Source organism: Stegostoma tigrinum, chromosome 18, assembly GCF_030684315.1.
Source record: "Stegostoma tigrinum isolate sSteTig4 chromosome 18, sSteTig4.hap1, whole genome shotgun sequence".
In the NCBI taxonomy this organism is placed as follows: Eukaryota; Metazoa; Chordata; class Chondrichthyes; order Orectolobiformes; family Stegostomatidae; genus Stegostoma; species Stegostoma tigrinum.
The window spans coordinates 32,420,352-32,445,113 of NC_081371.1; the positions used below are offsets into that span (position 1 = coordinate 32,420,352).

Genomic DNA, 24,762 nt, shown 5'->3' on the forward strand with positions numbered 1-24,762 from the left:
AGATTGATTAAAAGTGGGAAGACAGAGTTTGAGAGTAAGCTTGCGGGAGAACATGAAAAATGACTGTAAAAGTTTCTATATGTATTTGAAGAGAACAAGATTAGTAAAGGCAAATATTACCAACAGACACAGGGAAATTTATAATGGGGAACAAGAAATTGCCGACCAACCAAATGCATACATTGGTTCTATGTTCACTCAGGTGGATCGAAATAACATACTAGAAATGTTGGGGAACACCAGGTTAAGTGAGAGGGAGGACCTGAAGGAAATCAATATTAGTAGGAAATGGTGTTGGAGAAATTGATGGAATTGAAGGCAAATAAATTCCTGATGCCTGGTAATCTACATCCTAGGGTACTTAAAGAAGTGGCCTAGAAATAACGGATGCATTGGTGAACGTGTTGTAAACTTTATCAACCATGGAACAGTCCCTGCAGATCAAAGGGGAGCTAACGTAACCCCTGTATTAAAAAAAGAGAGGCAGAGAAGCTAGGAATTATACACCAGTCAGTCTGATGTCAGTAGTAGGGAAAATACTCCAGTCCATTATGGAAGCTTTAATAGCTGAGCACTTAGAAAATAAGGGACAAGATTGGATAGAGTCGGCGTGGATTTACGAGAAGGAAATCATGTTTGACAAAACGACTGGAATTCTTGGAGGATGTAACTTGTAGAGTTGACAACGGTGATGTGGCTATTTGGACTTTGAGAAAGCTTTTGACAATGACATAAGAGATTATTTTGTAACGTTAAAGCATATGGGATTTGGGACAATATAAAGAAAACAAAGTAGAAATCAATGGGTCTTTTTTCCTAACTAGTGGGGTACCAGTTATCATTGCAAGAACCCCAGCTATTCACAACATTTATTAATGATTTAGATGAGAAAACTAATTGTAATATCTTCAAATTTGCAGGTGACACAAAGCTGGGTGGGAGGGTGAACTGTGAGGAGGGTGCAGCGATACTTAAGTCTGATTTGGACAAACTGCATGTGTGTGCAAATGAATGGCAGGCACAGTATGAAATGAGTAACTGTGAGGTTATCCACTTTGGGAGGGTGAAAAAAAAACAGGAAGGTGGATCATTATTTGAAAGGCTATAAATTGAGTGAGGGGTATATACAACAAGACCTGTGTGTCCTTATACACAGGCCAATGAAGGAAAGTGTGCAGGCGTGGCAAGCAGTTAAGAAGGCAAATGGTACGTTTGTCTTTGTGGCAATATGGCCGTGGTGAGACCTTGCCTGGAAAGTAGTGTACAGTTTTGGCCTCCTTATCTGATGAAAGATGTTCATGTTGGAGAGGGAATGCAGATGAGGCTTAACAGACTGATTGCTGGGGTGGTTGGACTGATATATGAGGAGATGTTTGTAGAATTCATAGAATCGCTGCAGTGTGGAAACAGGCCCTTCGGCCCAACAAATCCACGCTGACCCACAGAGCATTCCCCTACAACCCACGTAATCTACACAGCCCTGAACACTGAAAGCAATTCACCTAACCTGCATATCTTTGGATTGTGCGAGGAAACCAGAGCACCTGGAGGAAACCCACGCAGACACAGGGAGAATGTGCAAACTCCACATAGACAGCCGCCCGAGGGTGGAATCTAACCTGGGTACCTGGCACTGTGAGGCAACAGTGCTAACCACTGTTTGCTGGAGCTCAATAGAATGAGGGGTGTCTCATCAAAAGTCACAATTTTTAAACAGAACTAGACAGGTTGGATGCAAGATGGATGGTCCCGATGGCAAAGGAGTCCAGAGCCAGGAATCACAGTTTAAGGATAGAGGGTACACAACTTAGATGGAAATGAGAAGAAATTTCTTCACCCAGAGATTGGTGAGCTCGTGGCATTCACTACCACAGAAAGCAGCTGAGGACAAAACATTGTAGGATTTCAGAAACAAGTTGGATACAGCACTTGGGATGAAAGGGATCAAAGGATATAGGGAAAAAGTGGGAAAAAGTCCTTGAGTTGGATGATGAGCCATGATCACAATGAATGGTGGAGCAGGACTGAATAATCTGTTCCTATGCCTATTTTCTATGTTTCTATTGTTACTATGTGCACTGATTTAATGAAGATTTCATTGCAATAATGACCTTCAGTAGTGACCATAATACCACAGAATTCTATAACAGTAAAGGAGGCCTTTTTGTCTCTTGTATCTGAGTTGCATCATTGCAACTCATGGCAACACCCAGTGGCTGACGTAATAAAAGAATCTGAGTCGTACTGTCTATTTATAAGACTCAAGGGGTTGCTAGGCACCTGACTGCACATTTGTTATTAGTTCATGGCAAGCCCTCCACACTCTTCCTGGCTTAGCATGCACAGTTACTGCCTCTTGGGAGGGTGTCCTAGAATGGCAAGCAGATAGCCCCTTTGTACCCACAATGTGTGGGGGGATATGGAACAATGGAGAACGTTACACAATTAGAGCTTGACAATTTTGAAGTGAAAATGAAATACTTTTTTACCTACTCTCAAGCACAGTCACCAATGGAGAGTAGGGTGAAGGGAGAGGGTAATACAGAAGAAGTCAGAGGTATACAACTTTCTCAGATGTTGTAAGACAGAAAGAGGTTTCAGACATGGGGAATATCCATCTCCTCCCAAAGACAGAGTTGAGATTTTTACATTTAAGAGATCATGGAAAAATGAACCCAATGAGCAAATGGGTGATTGGTGAGCAGAACTTCAGGGAAAGTGGGATACAGGCAAAAATGTTTAATTTAAATAAAATTCAAGCCATTTTGTGGCAGTAAGTAAATATTACTTAGTTTATGATACACATGATTTCAAAATATTGGGTTCAATTCAATTAGATTTCAATTTCTATTCTTAAAGTGTAAAATGATGGTGTACAATTGGGAATCGTAATCTTAAGGCTGAATCTAGGGCATGTTCAGATTTTCATTTCATCAATTATGACTGCACCATCTGATATCTTAAATTGAAGGTAAGTAATGTCAGGAGAAATGTATAGAAACTGTCATGATGGACAACAGGATTGGCCATTTGCTGAATATAAAAAGGAGAGTTTGGAATAAGCTTTAGAGAGTTTTCAAGTAAAGTTTCAGACTTAAGTCCGTGTCAAATGCTACATTTTTTGTTCAGAAACAAACTAAGCTCAAAGAAATTTGATGTAGTGATAGTGGTGACTGTGTTACCACTGCTGTGTTGTTTCCTACTGCTAATTTTTTAGATCATTATCATTTACAGAAAATGTATTGTTTTCTCACAATGGATCATATGTCAAATTATAAGTATTTAGTTTATTGCTTCCTTTTCAAATGATTCATCATTTTTTAAGCATATATTTTTAAGCGTATTTTTCAATAGGTGTAACATAGGTGGAGTGGGGAAGAAAATTGGATATAAAACAATTGATGCAATTTTCTCATCCTGTGAGTGGTTGAGCCATGGCAAGAAATTTAGGAGAAAACAGTGAGAATTAAGAGTGAGATCCTTGATGTGTGTAAATAAAAGCCTGATTTTCTCATTTAAGGTTTTATAGCTGGATGCGAATGTTGCTAGTCAGTGGTGAAGTCCTCCTTTTCAAGATTTGCATCTTGTGATTAGGAAATTGTGCCTCATTTCTATATGATCTGTGACTGCCTAGAGCACCAATTAGAAACTGGACGGTGCCAGTTCCACTTTGGAGAACACCTCTGCTCGGTTCGCAACAAACAACTGCACCTCTCAGCCGCAAACCATTTCAACTCCCCCTCGCATTGCTTAGACGACATGTCCATCCTGGGCCTCCTGCAGTGTCACAATGATGCCACCCGAAGGTTGCAGGAACAGCAACTCATATTCTGCTTAGGAACCCTAGAGCACAATGGCATCAATGTGGATTTTACAAGCTTCAAAATCCCCCCCCCCCCCCCCCCCCCCCCGCCCACCACTGCATCCCAAAACCAGCCCAGCTCATCCCCGCCTCTCTAACCTGTTCTCCCTCTCAGCTATCCCCTCTTCCCACCTCAGGCCACACCTCCATTCCCTACCTGCTACCCTCATCCCGCCCCCTTGACCTGTCCCTCCTCCCTGGACTGACCTGTACCCTCCCTACATCCCCACCTGTACTCACCTCTACAGGCTCCATCCCTGCCCCTTTAACTTGTCTGTCTCGTCTCCAACTATCTTCTCCTCTATCCATCTTCTATCCGCCTCCCCCTCTCTCCCCATCTCCCTTTTCTGATGAAGGGTCTAGGCCCGAAACAACAGCTTTGTGCTCCTAAGATGCTGCTTGGCCTGCTGTGTTCATCCAGCTCCACACTTTGTTATCTCGGATTCTCCAGCATCTGTAGTTCCTATTATCTCTGGTGCCAATTCCCAGTTTGAAAGTCAGAGCAGTTCTCTTGTGGACAAAACTCACCGTTAGCTTCTCCAGGCTTCTGTGTTGATCTTCATTCTCCAATATCTCTTGGTGTGCTCTATAGGCAGTGATGGCCTGCACTTTTTATCTATAGAAGTTGGGAAACAGCAGCCTCACCAAGTCATCAGGGATAGATTTTGGTGTACCATAAGAACACAATTCAGCATTTTGTTCCTGCAGTTTGGAGGCAACTGGCAGGCTTCTGTCAGATCGATGTAAATGTATGAACACACACCCATCTAACGCAACTATAAGGGATGTATCTCAGAATGTTTAGCTTGCTTTCTTAACAGTCCCTTTGTATTTGGACATCACTGTACCTCTGCTTTGCGTTTCTTTTTAACACAGCCATAAATCCAGGCCATGTGACGTGATTGCCAGTGCTGAAGTGCCAAGGGTGTGAACATGTTGGTGGACAGCAATGTTCTATATCGATTTCACAATTACAGCTTGCACCAGCAGCTTACACAGAAAATGTACTATGAGCTTCAAGCAAATGGCCATGTTTGAAAATCTAACAAATTGTCCTCAGTTGAGTGAAAGAGGACTGCTATGACTAAGTGGGTGCTCCAACATTCCTTTAAGAAAATTGTCTGATTTCAGTCACACGACTGACCACAGTCAATAAATGTTTGGGGAGGGGTGGAGTCCTCAATGTGGCGAGGTCAGTGGGAAACTGAAATATGGGATAGGAGCTATCCTGTTGGGAGACAGAATGGATAATGACTGAACTACAAATATAAGTGTGGGATCTAATATAACTGTGGGTGCCCTCAAAGTGCTGTGTGAGTGGGTTTTGTTTTCAGGACAAAACCAGAAGGTGGAATTGAGTGAGGTGAACATGTTTGGAACAGCAGTTAATGGCAGTGCAGGAGGTGAAAAGGTGATGAAGTTTCTGCAGTGAGAAAATAGGAAGCAAAGTGGGAAGAAAGGGTTAATAACTTCGGAGGGTGCAATGAGTCAGAGCCATTGAGTGAAGATGCTGCTGCAATATGGAGAGTGGTAGATCTTTAGTGATAACTGTTTGTAGTGGCACAGTTCAAGTGAATGGTGATCCAGTGAGTATAAGGCAGTAGAGAGAAGATGGTGGCCCTTAACCTTGCAGAATTCAGAAGGTCATTGAACTTCTTCCTATGCAAGGTGTTTCTTCTCACCTGGGTCTTTGCACTGATTCATATGTCTGTCTCCTTCCAGTCTTTAGCATCTGGTGTTATAGCCTAATTTGGTGGCCTTGAGGAAAGAGGGCAGCCCATCTCTCCATCATCCCATCCAATCAGACTTCTGGGTCCCTGTCCACAAACCAGGGTGTGAACCTCCCTTTCATGGCCACCAATTTTGAATGGCAGTTCCTGGCTTGCAGCATTTGGCATGGTGCACATTTGTGCTACCAGCAGCATCAATGCCCTTAGGTCCTGACAATGTCAAGGACTTCTACCTGCACTTCTGACCGCATAATTCAATGAAAAGGGTGTGTTGGAATCTGAATGCATAATTAATGCAAAGCAATGGATGATTCAGAGAGAGAAGTCACCATTGGCCGCAAACCGAAACCTTCCACAAAACTCCCTGAAAGTGTTACTTAGATGAAATATAGGAAGATACAGTCCAATAAAATTGAACACTTGTGGAAATTATTTTTAGAGCCAGAGTGGTTGATTGCTAATTAATAATTATCAGGTAATTAAAAGGGTAGTTGCACTCTTAATTACTGGCCCGGACAACTGTGGTGGGTATAGTGTTTGGTTACCGTACAAACACAGCAACGTCACGGAATTCTAATGTCTTTCGATGGTAAAGCTGATAGCAAGATATTGTTTTCATAAAGGCAGTTACAGAGTATTATATCTTGCTGACCAACCTGTAGGAATTTGGTAGATTGCCCTGAATCTGTTGCTCACCTAATGTTGCGGTCCCATTTATGCAAATAATGACTGATGGTGTTAGCCTCACCATGATGGAATGATATCATATGACATTTTTTGTCATTGGTATGTTAGAAAAGGGTGTAAGTATTATGTGTTGATGATGCATGTTTTAATTATAGACTCACTATTCCTCATTAGATTAGTAATGGATAAATTACTTAGCAATACAAAAATAAGATTCAATGGAAGTGTGAGGTCTACGTGTGAATTTGGCATGCTCTTCAAGATTCATAGCTACGTAATACTCTATTCACTAAGATACTATTTGGAGAGGTTGTTTTAGCCTGAATTACTTGGTTTTACAATTGAAGGCAAACAACAATGTTGGACCAACACCTCGAGAATAGCCACTCTCGTGAAGATGAGGTGCTTCAAATAAGTCAACTATGACATATCCATTTTAGATTACAGAAACATGTGTTAAAATCACAAGTAATCATTCCTTTTAAAAAGGAGTTTTATTATATATTTCTAGAAGTTATTGGAAATAAGTATCTGTAAAAAATATTAATGGTTGCTTTTTAATGAAACAGTTTGTACCATTCATGTACTTTCTCCCCATGTCTTATAGTATCCTTCTTTTATCTCTTGCAATTTTTCAATCAAAACTGCGGAGAGCCCGAATGAAACCTAAAACTGTTGAAATGGTCACTTTGCCATCTGCTGTTGAAGTCTACTACCTTTTTGCTTTTATTTCTTACTCCCAGTGGTCCTGCTCTATTTTAGGAATGCTGTGGTATTTCCATTGTCTGAATTTTTAAAAACTTTAAGCATGTCTTTGCGGTAGGAAAACAGAATACCACAGGGTGTGAGATGCTGACAGTCTTTGATGCCTAGCAATCCTTCCTTGCATTTCTCCTCCTAACTATCTCATCTTTATATCACTATGCAATTGTTTTCTTTTTGAGTGCTGCCTTTTGTTGTAAATATGGTCTCGCACTTAATGGCAATGGTATCTATGAAGCAAGAATACTCTTATGGATAGCAGATGCTGAGAAATGAGCGAGTGCTAAGTGCACCATTGATATTTCTATTTTACATTGGAATTTACATGGTGGAATTGAATAATGGATTTAAAGTGATAAAGAAATAGACTTTTTTTAAAAAAAAGGTGTTTTGATGGCTCATGCTGCAACAAGATAGCTCTTTATTTTCTGGTTTTAGAAATCATAATTGTATTGAGATGTTAAATAGCCATGGATTTGGATTTATTTAGTGTTTTCTTGGCCAAGTTGTGATGTTTAGTCTGCTGGAGCTGGAGTTAAGACTGTTTTAGGGCAATGGCATCAGTTGTTTGAACTATATACACAGAATTTTTCTTTAACTTTTTTCCTGTTCTGGCGCTCCACTAACTTGAGTTGTGTTCATGCTTAGTGTTTTTCATTGTGTTTCAAGTACAGTTGTTGAAATATATGTTTTTTATGACCTCATTTCAGAGCCTGCATTTCATTAACGATGGACTTCTTTCAAGAGTTGGGGACTTGAATATTTTTCAAATGACATTATCTAATATAACTAACAGCTGTAGAAATGTCAAACTATCTCATTATGTGGTTTTTGAGGGTGTGAAAAGTAAAGTTTTCCAAGATATTTTCCTATTCAGTTTGTTCAAGCTTAGAGCAGACATGTATAAAAAATTCATCTTGAAATGTGTCTGTGATAGAAGTGGAGGCAGATAATGAAATTTAATCATGTAAACTAGTACTGACAATGAAACATAATTGTTGAAAGCAGTTCTATAACAGTTGTTGGACAAATCTGTTCTTGTAATAAAAAGTTAACTTGTGCATGACTTCCGAATTTATCATTACTTAGTGTAAATGCCTTCAAAAATTAAGTATTTTATTTTCATGTCAAATATTTGTACATTTTTCCAGAAGTTACATTAGGAATCAATCAAAACAAAGTTGGTAATACCAACTGAAGTGAAAAGCAATTTCTATGAAAATGAAATATTTAATATTGATTAGTGTTCTGTATGCAGTTGAAGGCTTACTGCCCCTTTAAGAGAGTAGGTCAGGTGATCTGGCACAGGAACTTCGGGTCAGTCTTGACGACTGGGTAGCTGTACAGAGGTGTAATAAATTGTTCCTTGGCTCAATTGCTACTGGCTTACCTCAAAAATATCTGTAATTGAGAAATTGACCATAAACTGAATAGTTCGAAGTTAAATATTTTAGACATCATCAGGAGAGCATCCACGTTCAATCCAGATACGTTCAGATCTTCTCTTAGGCAGTACCTCAAGTCTCAGGATAACTTCCTTCTCACTCCAGTGTGGTAGGTTGTGAGGTGACTGAACAGTCCAATACTGTGGGAGTGGGGCATGTGGTGTTTAATGAGGTCGGTGGGTTCGTAGCATGCTCAGATTTTCACAGACTCCACCTACAACCAAATGCAAATGTCTCCATCTGGACCGTCAGAAATGCTTGAAATGGTTCACGGATACTCCTTCAGTTTGGGTGGTCTTCTGTGTAAGATACTCACTTGAGTGCCTTCTGTCAGACAGGAAGACAGTTTGGCCTGCCCAAATCATCTGATAAATGTCGAGATGATGGTGGACAACATGCAATGGTAAACTGTCAAGGGCATGCTTGAGAACCTGAGTTTTAATTGATGAAATCCTGGAAGTGCACCTTCTAATGAGTGCTGACTTCCTCTCTGTCTTTAAGTTTCAGTCTGTCCTTCACTGTGAGTGGGGTGGACCCTTGAATGCTTTGGCCTGAGATTGTCTCGACTGCAGTAAAAAAAATCAATGCATGTTGTGGCTGTCATTGAGTTACTGGATTTGCTGTGTTCTTCCCACACACCATGTGTTCTTTAGTTTCAGGCATCTAATGACCATCGTCTTCATTTGTCTGTAGACGTATCTACTTTCCACAAAAGCTTGGTCGTGTTTCCAGTTCAGCAACATCTTGTACGTATGATGTAGTAGCTTCCAAATCTTCTGGTCATGCCCACCAACCAGTCTTGATAGCTCCTGGTGGAGATACCAAGAGTTTCCTTGCAGATACTGTTTATGGTAGATTTAAAGGCAGTTTAGGTGCTGTGGGAATTCCGTGGTTCCTGTTGTTTGACTGTTAGCAAACAGGTGGTGAAGTCCTGACTCAGTAATTCTTGCTTTACAGAATCCTCAATCCATTAACATTGAATTTCTTAGCCTCCAGTTGATGTTGGTGAGGGTGTATGCATTGGCAAATATGGTGTACTACCGTGCGTTACAGTAAGCTAAAGAGTCAAAGTTATTATAGTACAGAAAGAGGTGATGGCCTAGTGGTATTATTGCTGCACCATTGACCCAGAGACCTGGATAATGTTGTGGGGACCCTGGATCGAATCCCACCACAGCAGATGGTAGAATTTCAATTCAATAAATATCTGAAATTTAGAATCTAATGAAGACTGTGAATCCATTGTCAATTGTTGGAAAAACCTATCTTGTTCACTAATGTCCTTTAAGGGAAGGAACCTGCAACCCTTGCCTGGTCTGGCCTATATGTGACTCCAGATCCACAGCAACATGGTTGACTCTTAACTGCCCTCTGGGCAATTAGGGATGGGCAATAATGGTGCCTAGCCAGCTGTACCCTCATACTGTGAATGAATAAAGAAAAATATTTAGCCCATCTAATCCCTGCTGGCTTTTCTCCGTGCAGCCTAGTCAGTCCAACTGCCTGCATTAACCCTGTAGTCCTGCAGTGTTGTTTCTCCCAAGGGCCCATCTAATTCCCCTTTGAAGTCATTCATTTTTTCCACTTGCACCTCCCTCATAGCTGTGTCATAACCCACTTGGGAAATTGTTCTGATGCTGAAGCCTGACTACTGTCAGGATCATCACAAAGGTTCAACGTGTAGTCAAAGTATTCAAACCCCCCCAATTTATTTATCTAATGGACTCGGGTTAACAGAAAACACTAAATGGTGTTTCTGTACTTCACAAGAACAACTGTTTGTAATAAAGCAATTGGTACTAACACAGGAAAACCAAATATAGATTAACAACATAAAACTTGATTAGTTGAAACTCTGAGCCCCTTCTTAAATCCCTGCACACATCTGCTTGGACACAAATAGGGCGGCACAGTGGCTCAGTGGTTAGCACTGCAGCCTCACAGCACCAGGGATCCGGGTTCGATTCCAGCCTCGGGCAACTGTCTGTGTGGAGTTTGCGCATTTTCCCCGTGTCTGCGTGGGTTTCCTCTGGCTGCTCTGGGTTCCTCCCACAGTCCAAAAGTGTGCAGGTTAGGTAGATTGGCCATGCTAAATTGCCTGTAGTGTTCAGGGGTGTGTGGATTATAGGGGGATGTGTCTGGGTGGGATGCTGTGAGGGTCGGTGTGGACTTGTTGGGCCGAAGGGCCTGTTTCCACACTGTAGGTAATCTAATCTAATCTAATCTAAAGAAACATCAGTGTTATGGCAAGGAGAAACAGTTCAATAGCACCAGCCCTCAGGTTCCGATGTGGTGTCTGTTTTCCTTCCCAGGACCTTCTGTTCTCTGATCTCATTTACAGATTCTTTAGTTCTTTACAAAATACGTAGGGTAGCTGACATACTAATTATAAAGAAGCAACAACTTTGAGCAACTAATGGGAGAGAATAAGTGGCTTTATTCCAGGCTTTGTTTCCTTTCCTGCAGTGTGGAGTCATCTCCTCCTGTATCGTGAACAGGCAAGCTGTTCACCTTCCCAGGAGCAATCAGAGAGTTGTTTACATGTTAATTGTATCTGCAACTAGTCCTGATTACACAAAACAAACAACAGCCTGTTTTCAGAAGAATCTCGCTCTGAGTACATAGCTCTGGCGCTATGGTGTATTAGATCTCTTCCCCATTGCTTGAGCAAAGAAGCAGGGTAAACACAACTTGCAATGAGCTCCGTGAAGTTGTTTTAAAAGGGCAGCAACTCCATCCATAGTCCTTGATTTAAAATAACCCTTCTCCCATTTTGTTCCACCATAAAAAATAAAGAAAGGTAAAAGATGTGGTATTTACAGTTATGATTCCAGGTCATTACCATTCATTGTGTAAAACAGTTATTCCTCGCATTTCCCCTCCTCCCCACCATCTCTTGCCCGAACCTTAAATCTATGTCCCTAGTTCTTGTACTGTCAGCTAATGGGAACAGATATTTTGTTTACTTTTATATAAAATTGTTGTCATCACTTTTGCTCCAAGGAGAACACATGAGATGTTCATTTAATTCCGTAAGGGATGAGGTAAATGAGATGGCCAACTGTTTCATTGAATGGTGAAGCTAACCAGAAGTAGTTGGTGTTCTTATTCTGATTTCCCTTTCCAGGAGAAGATGCAACCACCCTTTTCTTTGAGCTGATCTCCCCACCTCACCCCTACCCCTGCTTGTGTCTCACTCAGGTCAGTACTATCAACGTCATTGTGATAGAGTTCTTAGGAATTCTAGTCATGCGTCATTCAGGTCTTTTGCTGCTGTGCTTGGACCAGTTAGTCCTGAAATTTAGGGTTCCAAGATCCATGTTGATGAGGTTGGAATATACCCCTATTTTCTTTCAACTTAGGTTGGGTGTTGCACAGCAACCATTACACAGTTCTGGTAGAACAAGGTCTTTGTCAAGAGTCAGCCATAGTCGAGCTGATTGGACACACACACACACACACACACATACACATACCATTTTTCATGTTGCTTCTCTCTGAAAAATGATTATGCGCTTATTGTTTTATTTCACTGCAAATTGAGAATCACTGTGAAGTAAAAAATAATTGACAGCAGCATTAAAGTGCATTAAACATGCTCAAATTAGGAATTGGTCTCTGTGGTGTAGCTGATTATCATTATTTTGAATTAGGCAGCAAAAGGCTGTGAAAAATTTCCAATGCTTTTATTGTAATCTATTGTTTAGAGCAAATACAGTTTTAACTTTTATCCATTGGACCCTTTCTCTGCCTAGGAGCTGAATCCCCACTGATCCAGCTACTCTTTAAATCTTTTATATTCTACTATCTTTCTAATTACTTTGTAACTAGTCTGCTCAGACATGTGGCACATTTCCAGCACAGGAGGAACGTAAACGTGGGCCTTCTTGCTTTGAGGTAGGGACATTACCACTGTGCCACAAGACTGTAAGAATCCATCTTTTTTTGATCTAAATGTTCAACATGTTACAGCACATTGCTGGAGCAGGTGGGACTTGAGCCCAGTCCCCAGAGGTAGGGACATTACTTCTGTGCTCACGAACTCAAGGGACCTAGCTCTGAGATGTAAAGCCTGATTAGCTTTGTCTGTTCTGAATCAACTCAGGAGCTATTCTGCTTGACCCTTAATGGGTCTTGCATTTCTAATGCTAACAAATGAAGTGTCACTAAACGTTTACACATGTGTAGAGCAGTAAGAAACTATTAATAGCAAGCCTTTCTCCCCCCACTGGCTTTTCCATTCTGTGTTAGCAGTTGGGATGTGACTTGAAGCTCATTGGAGAGATCAACACAACTACTAGAGACTTGAGGTGATTAGAATTCATCTAACTCCGAGTAGAATGTTCTAATTCTGCCATTATACAGCGCAGTACAGTTTGCAAATATCCTGGTGTTTCTTGTAAAGGTAACAAAACTGTCGATTTCCTCAAATCATGAGGGCATTCTGGGCTGCAGTTAGTTTCTCTAGGCCAGAGAGGGTATTGACTTATGAATTTTCTCATTGCCTGCCAAGTTCAGCCGCTGTAGCTTGAAGAGGTACTTGCCCCTCCCCCACCACATTTACGTATGATTGCAATGTTAGCAGTGAGACAGGGGACCAAATAAATTCACCTCCTTGATTATAAGCCTATTTTCCTGGATGATGCTGAACTTCAGGCCCCATAATACAGACTGACATACAGTCAATCCGACCCCACCACCCAAGACATTTTTCCATCCCCACCCCTGTCTGCTTTCCGGAGAGACCACTCTCTCCGTGACTCCCTTGTTCGCTCCACACTGCCCTCCAACCCCACCACACCCGGCACCTTCCCCTGCAACCGCAGGAAATGCTACACTTGCCCCCACACCTCCTCCCTCACCCCCATCCCAGGCCCCAAGATGACATTCCACATTAAGCAGAGGTTCACCTGCACATCTGCCAATGTGGTATACTGCATCCACTGTACCCGGTGCGGCTTTCTCTACATTGGGGAAACCAAGCGGAGGCTTGGGGACCGCTTTGCAGAACACCTCCGCTCAGTTCGCAACAAACAACTGCACCTCCCAGTCGCAAACCATTTCCACTCCCCCTCCCATTCTCTTGATGACATGTCCATCATGGGCCTCCTGCTCTGCCACAATGATGCCACCCGAAGGTTGCAGGAACAGCAACTCATATTCCGCCTGGGAACCCTGCAGCCATATGGTATCAATGTGGACTTCACCAGTTTCAAAATCTCCCCTTCCCCCACTGCATCCCTAAACCAGCCCAGTTCATCCCCTCCCCCCACTGCACCACACAACCAGCCCAGCTCTTCCCCCCCCACCCACTGCATCCCAAAACCAGTCCAACCTGTCTCTGCCTCCCTAACCGGTTCTTCCTCTCACCCATCCCTTCCTCCCACCCCAAGCCGCACCCCCAGCTACCTACTAACCTCATCCCACCTCCTTGACCTGTCCGTCTTCCCTGGACTGACCTATCCCCTCCCTACCTCCCCACCCACACCTTCTCCACCTATCTTCTTTACTCTCCATCTTCGGTCCGCCTCCCCCTCTCTCCCTATTTATTCCAGTTCCCTCCCCCCATCCCCCTCTCTGATGAAGGGTCTAGGCCCGAAACGTCAGCTTTTGTGCTCCTGAGATGCTGCTTGGCCTGCTGTGTTCATCCAGCCTCACATTTTATTATCTTGGAATCTCCAGCATCTGCAGTTCCCATTATCTCTATCTATAATACAGACTGTTTTGCTTTATTCTCATTTACTCCAACCTCACCATTAAGAGAGAGCTTTTACCTCACTATACGTTCTCCACTCCATGCTACACCATTCCTCTACCCTGAAAACTCTGTAGACCATCTTGATATTTGCTCTGATTATACAATTATTAAGAAGAATTAATAATGCAGAATTTAAAGGTTTTGTGTTTGACTCTTCCAAATTCTGTTGAGATGTGTATGCGTATGAATGTATATTGTTGCTCTTAAAATGATTAGTATTTTTTGTCATTGCCAAAGACTATCAAAATTCAACTTTCTGGCCGTTCTCTTAGTTGAGTATTGCTGTGACTTTTCAATTGATCTCTTTCTTGCAAACTGACAAGGTTTTGTGAAGAAACTTGGTGAATTGCAGGTTTAAATAATCAAAGTGGAACATAATGTGGTTATAATGGAGATGTGATTCAAAACATGGATGCGTTTTGTTCAGTAAAGGTGGGGATGCAGTAGAGATTGATTGTAATGTATCTTCTTGAGTCCTCTACTTCAACCCTTAACTCTGTGATCTCCAGTGTTGGTTTAACAAGGAGGTAGGACCTGTGTCAATCCCAGCTGGAAGGAGAATCAGATCACATGTCTTTGGCATCAGTCTGATCCATATGGACATCGGTCAACTGGTGCCACTTGTGTCCCTGTCCCACTCCACTCCCACTCTTAGCGCCTCCTTCTGGCATAAATTGAAAAGATTTGCACGTTGATTCAACTTGTTTGGTCATGTCATGACCATCTACAATGACTAAGGAGAATATTGTAGATGAGTTAGTGACAGCAGTGTTGTTGACTTTGAACAGCACTCTGCCATGGTCCAGTAAAACTCAGTTCAAGGACAACTTGGGGCGGCCAACAAAGAGCGACCTAGTCAGAAACACCCATATTGCATGAAGAAAAAAGGAAATCCTTTCTGAGAGAAGGTGGCCTTAAACTGTGGCAACACTGGTTTCCGATTGGCTTTAATTTGACCTTTGAACTCCTTTTTTTTCAGGTATTTCCTTTTCCTTCGTTGCTTGTTACCCTTTTCTCTGTTGATTATGGGTGAGGGATTTTTTTTGTCAGTGGACCTGATTATACTGGCTGAGGCTAGTGCAAAGCTAAGGGGTGAGTGATAGCAGAGCTGAGAGACTGACATAGATTCAGGGGTATGCAAGACTATCAGGCCAGGCAAGTCTGAGGAGCATGCCCCTGCCCAGGTTGAGTGGAGCCAATGGGAAGCAAGACTGCAGAGGATAGGACTGAACAATTACATTATGTTCAATACCAGGTTCTGGTTGAATTCAAAAGAATTGCAGCCTGACAAGTTACACCCATAAACTTGCCAATTTGTGTACCAATATAAGATGATCTATACTTGGGGTTCAAATTACCTCAATTCAAGGAAAAGGAAATCGGGTAGAATCAGCCATCCAGTGTACAGGAGAGTTTAATGATATGATCACTAGCTACTAGTCACTGGTGGCTTGTGGTTGGAGTATACTGCTGTACCAATCCTCCGTTGTTCATCTCAGGGGATGTTCAGTGCTTTGTAGTAGAGGTCGGACCATGAGTAAGTCACAGCAGAAGAGGCAGTTATCTAGGGTAACAACGTTAGGTTTATCACATGACAATAAATATGTACAGGTTACATTAGCTCTTCGGCACAATAACTATCACTCACAAGGTAGAGAAGAGACATCCATCCCATCTCAAGCTGCTTGACGACAACTGGCAAAAGCACAATGCTCCACTTAGTGCCTGTGTTATATTTCAGAGTGGGTGCAGGGGAAAGACCACTGTATGTAACCCCTCGTCCAGAATCGAAAAAAGGGCCCTATCTGGTAACTGGGCCCAGCTGGCGCCTTCCCCAACTGGTCAGGGGGCCAACGGGGACTGTGCGGGGAGATGACTGCTGGGGTATTTTTTTTCTTTGCTTTTGTTTTATTTCTTTGCTTTGTTTTTTCCTTTGATCGGTGTACGTACTCCCTAGGTAACCCGGAGCGGCTTGCATGACTGGGTAGGTGTATAAATGTTTTATTATTTTGTACATTCTATGAATAAAGTACATTTTTCAAATAAAAAAAAAATATTTCAGAGTGGGCACAGGGATAGGACCACGGTATGAAACCCCTCGTCCAGAATAGAAAAAGGGGCCCTATCTGTTAACTGGGCCCAGCTGGCGCCTTCACCAGCTGGTCAGGGGGCCAACGGGGCTGTGCAGGGAGATGACCATAGGGGTTTTTTCTTTGTTTTTTTTTCTTTGTTTTGTTTTTTTTCTTTTAGTTGGTGTACATACCCCCTGGGTAACCCGGAGCGGCTAGCATGACTGGGTAGGTGTATAAATATGTTTTATTTTTTGTACATTCTATGAATAAAGTATATTCTTTCAAATAAAAAAAAATTTCAGAGTGGGTGCAGCTTCATCTTAAATCAGATTTAACTCCTGCAGATCCAACATGTTATGAAACAGAGACAGCAATGTCCGCTATTTTCTATAATCACTGATAGACTAATGTAAGGCATCTGAATAGTTTTACTTGCTATCATTTCAATGTTAAGAATATTTAATAGTGGAAAGGACAGAGAGTGATAAGACTTTCTGTAAGTGTCAGGAAATATTTCTTTATCAAGACATTTCTGCTTTAAGGACGGCTGGATCTGGTTCTTGGGAATCAAATGGGTTAAATTCTTGTTAGTTAAGTAACTTTTATAGGCCAGTCATCATCATATTGTAAGTTTTAAATTAACAGTAGAAAAGGACAAGGAGAAAACAAACAATTAAAATAAAAAACACAAGTTGGAGGGTGTGCATTTAGGTGGGACTGACAACAGATTTGCATCGGGTAAATGGAATCCAATTGCCAGGTAAACTGGACTTGAAGAGGTTGGTGATAATGGGAACTGCAGATGCTGGAGAATCCAAGATAATGAAATGTGAGGCTGGATGAACACAGCAGGCCCAGCAGCATCTCAGGAGCGCAAAAGCTGACATTTCGGGCCTAGACCCTTCTTTGAAAGAGAAAATGACTTGGTTGAACTTGATAAAGCTAGAGCATGCTGGATGTTGGGAGAGATAGAGATTGATATGAAGCAGAAACAATACGTCAGATGTGAGAACCCACGCTGACTGTAAAGTTCATAAGCAAAGTGAAAAAGAAATTGGAGAGGTAAAGAGATTTTACAAGAAGACACTGGAAGGAAACATATCAGTTAACATAGGGAAGGAGAAAGTCTTTTACAAGTATATAAATAGTCAAATGGCAATAAGAGAAAGAACAGAGCTGAATATGGATTGAAAAGAGAATTTGTACATGAAACAGATGTCATAATAGAGGTACCAGAAAATACCTTTAAACTGTTCAAAGCCAAGAAAATAATGCTGTGACATCATCGGGAGAGTTCTATTTAGGTGGTAAATGTGAAAGGCAGCAAAGGAAGTGTGTGCAAGTGAGAGGGACCACAGGCAAAGCTGGGAGGAAGAAGACTGGGAAGCTTAAGAGTAGGCAATGTGGGAGCATGACAGGCAAAAGAGATGGGTGAATAATAGATAAGTAGCAAGAATTAGTAAGTTATTAAATACATGAGTTGTGGTATATTTGTGATTGTCTCTTATACTCACATTTTATGTTTCACATTCTCAGATCAATTTTTGAAGAAATAAATCACAATGAGCTGTAAATTTTGTTGAAAAAATGCATGCATCTCAATTAATGTTTTCCAGTATCCCAAACTGAACGTGTGGGTCCAGAATAGCTGTTTGTACAGCATCCATTGTTGAGGTGATTCTGAATATCTGGAGAATTAATGTGATGAAGAGCCATTTGGTTGCTATATTAGACTTTGCTGTTACCTCCGATATTTTGCTGTAGAATAGACAATAAATGGTACCTGTGCTCAAGGGTGGTGGAGTAAGTTCAAAACTTAAAAGAAGGACCAAAATTGTCTTTTAACATGTTTCACTTTGCGAAATATTCCGTCAGTGCTGAGCAGCAATAACTTCATTGTGCTATGCATTGCCAGGGCAGCATTGTGGGTATTTGTAAATTTGTTCAGATTAATCACTTATGTTATGCAAAGTGGGAGATTTTGGAACAAAGCTGAGGTTGGGAATTTCCTTGGAGCTGCAACTGTTCAACTGGCTTTACTGTGCCACAAGTGAATGTTTACACAGGTAAACGAGGCTTCACATGCACTTCTGGTGAAGTAACATTGCCAGACTGTCAGCAGCTCTGAGGGATTTCCTGTCCTTGGAGAAAAAGGATTTGTTTCCTGCAGCTGGCACTGCAGGCCACACCTCTCCATCAGCTGAGGCCAGCAAACTGGCAGCAGTGGAAATCCTGCTGGCAGGCTGCCACCTACATGGTAATGAGTGTGATCTGCTAGGATCAGATCAGAGGGAGACCAGCAGGTGGAAGTCTTACCCTTGGGCATTTCTATTGGGAACCCTGCCAGACTGGAGAATGTAGGTTGTATACTCTGCTTTAAGCAATGACTGTGGCCTGAAATATCCATTTTCGTGAGCCATTACCCCTTTTCCAAATAACCTTGAATTTGTATCATTTGCACATAAATTGTTACCTGTGGAAATATCTATAAATGTTGACATTTCATCATTTACAATGGTCTTCAATAGCTTAATTAGCTTAATCACAACTTTTCCCAGCCCTAATGGGGAAAAAAAACACCAACTTCTCAAGTCTCCCTTTATAACTAATCCCTCATTCCTCATTCCATGTAACATCTTAGTGTTCCATAATTTCCTTTACTTTGTTTCAATAATCCTTGGTATTCAATTAAATCGCCTTTCCTACCTTCTTTTCTACAGGCATTGACATCCGTAAATCAGTGCGTGAATCAGGGTTCCTCCATGTGCTTCCATTTTAAAACTTCAAGATACTTGAAAAAATATTTTGTTTCAGTGGAAGTTAATGAACTTATTATGTGAAATGCTTTAAATTGTTTAATTTCTTGATTAGAATAAAATACATTTCTTCCACTGTTTTTCCCTTATGTTTTAAGCTCTTTGAAGGAATTATTTCAAAATGATAGTGAGAAGATGCAAAATTACTTTGCAAAAACTTGTGGAACTGAAGAAAGGGTGTGGGATCTGAAGAACTGAATAATTGTTCCGGAGAGCAATTTGCAGTTCAGGGAAACAGAGTCTGCAAGGTACATCTGAAACTCAGGCAGAAAACTTCTTTACTGCAATGGCAGAGGAGACTGTTATAGATATTTTGAAGCCACACTGGATGGAGATTCATCAGCTACCATTTGCAAATTATCCCTATTTGCTACCCATATGGAGTCACAGAGGTGTACAGAATAGAAACAGGCTCTTTGGCCCAACCTGTCCATGCTGTCCAGGTTTCACAACTAAACTAGTCCCATTTGCCTATATTTGGCCCATATCCCTCAATGTACCTGTCTAAATGTTTCTTACATGACAAAATTGTATTCTCTTCCACCACTACCTCTAGAAGCCTGTTCCAGACACCCACTGCTCTCTGTAAGGAAAAAATGCCCCTCCGGATCTCTTTGTGTCTCTCCCCTCTCATCTTGAACATTTGCTGTCTAATTTTAGACTCCCCCACCGTGAGGAGAAGTTGTTGGCTATCTACATTACCTACAGGTTCTCTGTTATATTTTCATATTGCAAATCAGGACCTTGCCATACTTTTCACTTACATTATGAAAAATAAGTACAATGTTCAGGAGAGCCTTTGATGAAAGATCACTGCTTCAGAGTCGCACTTATGTGATCACATCTGCACAAATTCCAAGAAATAGGACGTGGTCCTGTTGGTAACTTCTTTTTGAAAAGGTGAAAATATGTGTACAAGGAAAGCATATGCCTATACATTGTATATATGCCTCGTGTTTATAGGAGATTTAAACTATTATGCAATGATTATCAGCATTGAATAAAGTGGTCATATATGTAAACTGCATCCGCATAATTGAAACAAATGAGTTAAATATTTATTTAATTACAACATATTGCATAGGTAGATTTATTTGTTCACACAACTATACTTTATGAAGGAAGACACTTGAGATATAGAAGGAACATTTTTTAAAAATTCATGAGCAATCCAATAGGAAATCACTGATGGTATATAGTATAGCTCTTCAATGACATTAGCAGTTACTGAATGTGAATTGTTTGCTCTTTCCCCCATGAACACTTTCATATAATTAGGATTACATAATATAGAAATACATAGAGAAATGATTACATGTAGATTGCTAATAATGGAAAATCCTAAAAGGCCAAATTATGCAATCTAGTTTATGCAACACTGCGATGCAACATCATTGAGCACGTCAGTGTGTGTATATTATTTGAAAGCTGGTCTGGCATGTTTTGTTCTGCCAGCCCCCTGTTTGTCTACCATTAGTTGCTTGTGTTTGCAGGAATGTGTTTTCTATTTTGTTTCTTGAGAGAGGCTTAAAGAGCAGATTTTCTCAAAAAAATTGAAAATGTTATCTTTCCAGTTCTACTTGAACGATAGTAAGTGTACATTTATTATATGAAGTTTTTTAAATAATCTTAATTCAAAAAAGCCAATAATTACCATAGACTTTTGAAGGACAAATACTAACTGAAGAATTTCAAACATCTTTATGATTCACAATGTTTTAATTCTTTTTGAAGTAACACTATCCAGCAACTTCTTACAGATTTAATAACCATATCATTAGCATAGCATCTTCAGTGCATTACATTTCTGGTATTTTTGTGCGTGTTTGTGCAGTCTAACAAACATCACAATTACATTGAACATTGGAATAATAGGCAAGCTTGAAACTGCAGCTTTTATAGAGTCACAGTGTCATACAGCCCGGAAACAGACCCTTCAGTCCAAACAATCCATGTCAAACATATTCCCAAACTAAATACATCCCACTTGCCCGCTTCTGGCCCATACTGTCCAAACCTTTCCTATTCGTCTACCTATGCAAACGCCTTTTAAATATTGTAATTGTGCCCACATCTACCATTTCCTCATGAGGTTCATTCCATACACAAACCACACCTGATATAAAAAATTTTCCCCTCATGTATTTTTTAAACCTCTCTCCTCTCACCTTAAAAATGTGCAGACTAGTCCTCAAATCCCCCATCCTAGAGAAAAGACAACTGCCATTAACTCTATCTATACCCCTCATTATTTTTATAAACTTTGAAAGGTCGCCTCTCATTCCCTAGGCTCCAGTGGAAAAACATTCCAACCTTTCTTTATACCTCAACCTTTCCATACCCGGCAACATCCTGGTACATGTCTTCTGAACCCTCTCCAACTTAATAATATCCTTCCTATAACTGGGCCAATAGAACTGGACACAATATTCCAGAAGAGGCTTCACCAACATCCTGTACAACCTCAACATGACTTCCCAACACCTACACTCAAAGGACTGAGCAATGGTGGCATGCGTGCCAAACGCTTTTTTAGCCATCCTATAGACGCGATGTGAATTTCAAAAAAATTAAGTAGCTGAACCCTTGAGTTCTTCTGTTCTACAGCACTACTGTTCTACATTTTCTTGCTGAGTTATTGAACTGAGTCAATTTTCTTACATTTTCTGAATAGTGATGATAATAACTTCTAAGTGTAATTGGTATTAGTCTACTTGTCCCAAAGAAGAATTAAGAGCTGAAACTTTGACTGCTCCTTTCCTCCAGATGCTGCCTGGACTGCTGTGTTCTTCCAGCCTCCTGTATGTCTACCATTAGTCACTTGTGTTTGCAGGAATGTGTTTTCTGTTTTGTTTCTTGAGAGAGGCATAAAAGCAGATTCTCTGAAAAAAATTGAAAATGTTACCTTTCTAGTTCTACTTGGACAAGTTTTTTCCAACTGATATTGATCCCAAAGAATGTTTGTTTATATGCTTAAGATTTAAAGCAGTGGCTCTCAAATTGTGATCCATGCAACCCTGGTGGTTCTTAGAAAACATTCACAAAATAACCTTAAAATGATTGACAAACAGGGCTAACATGGTGTAGACAACATAAATAACCAACCAGAGATCTTTGGTCAGGAGATGCTGTAGTCAGGCTTAAGTGAATGAGCAGTGGCCAGAGGTAGGTCCAATGTGAGCTTAAGGGCAGAAGTGAAATGTGATCGGTACTTGCAGTGCAAAATGCATTGACTGTCTTTGGAGAGGTGAGTGATGCGATTTGCTGTGAATGTTACAAAGATCACCAGGCAAATCCTCACTTACTGAGGCTAGTAAAATTTAATTTTATGATGTTTATTATTTAATGTTCAGAGGCCACTCAACATAAAATAGTTTGAGAAGCACTAGTTTAAAGGACCATTTGGCATTGTTGGTAGCAGTCTTGTTTTTGAGCCCATAAATTTGAGTTCCACTCCACAACCTTATTCATGACATAAGCTACAGATAACAAATAGTGGAGCTGGAGGAACACAGCATGCCAGACAGCATCAGAGGAACAGAAAAACTAATGCTTTGGGTTGGGACCCTTCTTCAGAAATTCAGCATGACACAAGCTGACATTTTGTGCAGTGATTAGGTAATGGAGAGTGAACATCAGCTATGATTCACTTGGTATCTCCTACTGTAAGATGGTGAATTAAAATTCCTCTCTGGAGGAAATGTCCAGGCTGACGCTCAGGGCAGTATGAAGAGATTGCTGCACTGTTAGAGGTGCAGTCTACCTATCTGCCCTCTCAGTGACATTAGATATTCTACCTTATTATCTCAAAAAGCAGAGGAGTTATTTCTGATGTCCCTGCTGATACCTTCTTCTCAATAAAAATCACTGAAAATGTTCTCTGATCATTCTCTCACAAACAGCAATGAGGTATCACTGTGCACATTTGTCATCTGTGTCCTTAACGTTTACAACAATGACCGCACATCTAAGATACATTATTGGCTGTGAAGTACTTCAGAAGTTGTGAAAACTTATTGGAAAATGCAAGTTGTCTTTGTTGAATGTAGTGAGTTTTGGTTCATTTGTTGAAGTACCACATAAGAGACTTCTTGAAAGTATTGAAGGCCATGGGATCTAAAGGTTACTGACTACAAATACTCAAACTTGACTAAGAAACAGAAAGAATAGCTTAATGCTGAAAATCTGTGTGTGTGCATACACTTATTCTGAATTCTTCTTATCTAATGAAATGCGAACATTTTTAAGGCAAAGCGTTCACACACCATTATACTTTTGAGTTACTATGAAGTAGATATGTAATATATCCTGGTTGTTGATTAAAATTGTTGGTGAATGGATAACAATGGAGTGTTGATGATGGTAGTCCAGTTGATTCTGTGTATTCAAAAGGCATTTGACAAAATGCCAATATAAATAGACATTAAGCACATCAAAAACCCTTAGAATTAAAGAGATAATGGCAGATATATATTTTGAAGAAGGGTCACTGGACCTGAAACATTAGCCCTAAATTCTGTCCAAACTGCCAAACCTGCTGAGATTTTCCAGCAATTTCTGTTTTTGTTTCAGATTGCCAGCATCTGCAGTTCTTTCAGTTTTTTTAAAAATATGTTCGTGACTTGAACTTGTGCATATTGGTACGGGGGTAGGCCATTCAGCCCGTCTAACCTGTCCTGCCAGCCAATGCAATCATGGCTGATCTGTGATGTGACTCCAATTATTTAAACTTTTGGTGCATAATTTAAAAGTTGACAAAACAAATTAAATTTGTGAATGTAGGAAACAATGAGAGGTCTAGTAACAAGCTACAGAAACACACAGAAGCTCTAAAGAGGGTTCATCTGCTGGGAGTGTTGATTCTGTTTTTCTCTGTCCACAGATGCTGCCAATATTATGTATTTGTGGCATTTTCTGCTTTTATTTCAGGTGTAGTCTGGTGAAAAGGGCAGTCACATGACAAACATGGTTTAACACCAAGAAATGTGAGTAGCTATGGTTGCTCTCCTTGAAAACTGTGAATATTAAGCAGAGATTTAAAAGGGATCTTCAAAACTGTGAAGAGTTTTATGGAATAGATGAGGAGCAACTGTTCTCATGAGCACAAAGGTCAGTAATCAGAGAAATAGCTTAAAGGTAATTGGCAAAAGTGCCAGAGATGATATGAAGAAAAATGTTTTCACAAAAAGACCATCTCTGATCTTCCTGAAAAGTTGATGGAAGTTGATTAAATAGTAACTTAAATGATAACAGGTCTAAATTGGCAACTCTTTTTTTCTCTCGCACAGTGGTTCCCTCTGTGCTTTGTACAGATGAAGAGTTATGGGTGTACTAGCTTATAGTTGTTTGTCACATTAAGATCTTGTCTGGCTATCCATACAGAATTGTTCATGTGAAAAGGGTTTGGGTGAAGCTGGGAACAAGCGTGGTTCAGCTATTTAATTATGTACCTGCAGTATAATGGGGTTTCCTTTCAATGTGTTCTGGAGCTTTGAGCTTGCGTTTTAAAAAGATGCGATGTGAATCTACCTGAACACCTTGCAGTTTACTTACAAAGTTTATCACTGGGGCAGCATGGTAGCTCAGTGGTGAGCACTGCAGCCTCACAGCGTCAGGGACCCGGGTTCGAT

At 40.7% G+C, this 24,762-nt stretch overlaps 1 protein-coding gene across 4 annotated transcripts in view; it reads left to right on the top strand.

The window, feature by feature from the left end:
- Nucleotides 1-24,762, top strand: part of foxp2 (forkhead box P2) — a 724,116-nt gene that overhangs the window by 171,893 nt on the left and 527,461 nt on the right. The window lies entirely within an intron of this gene.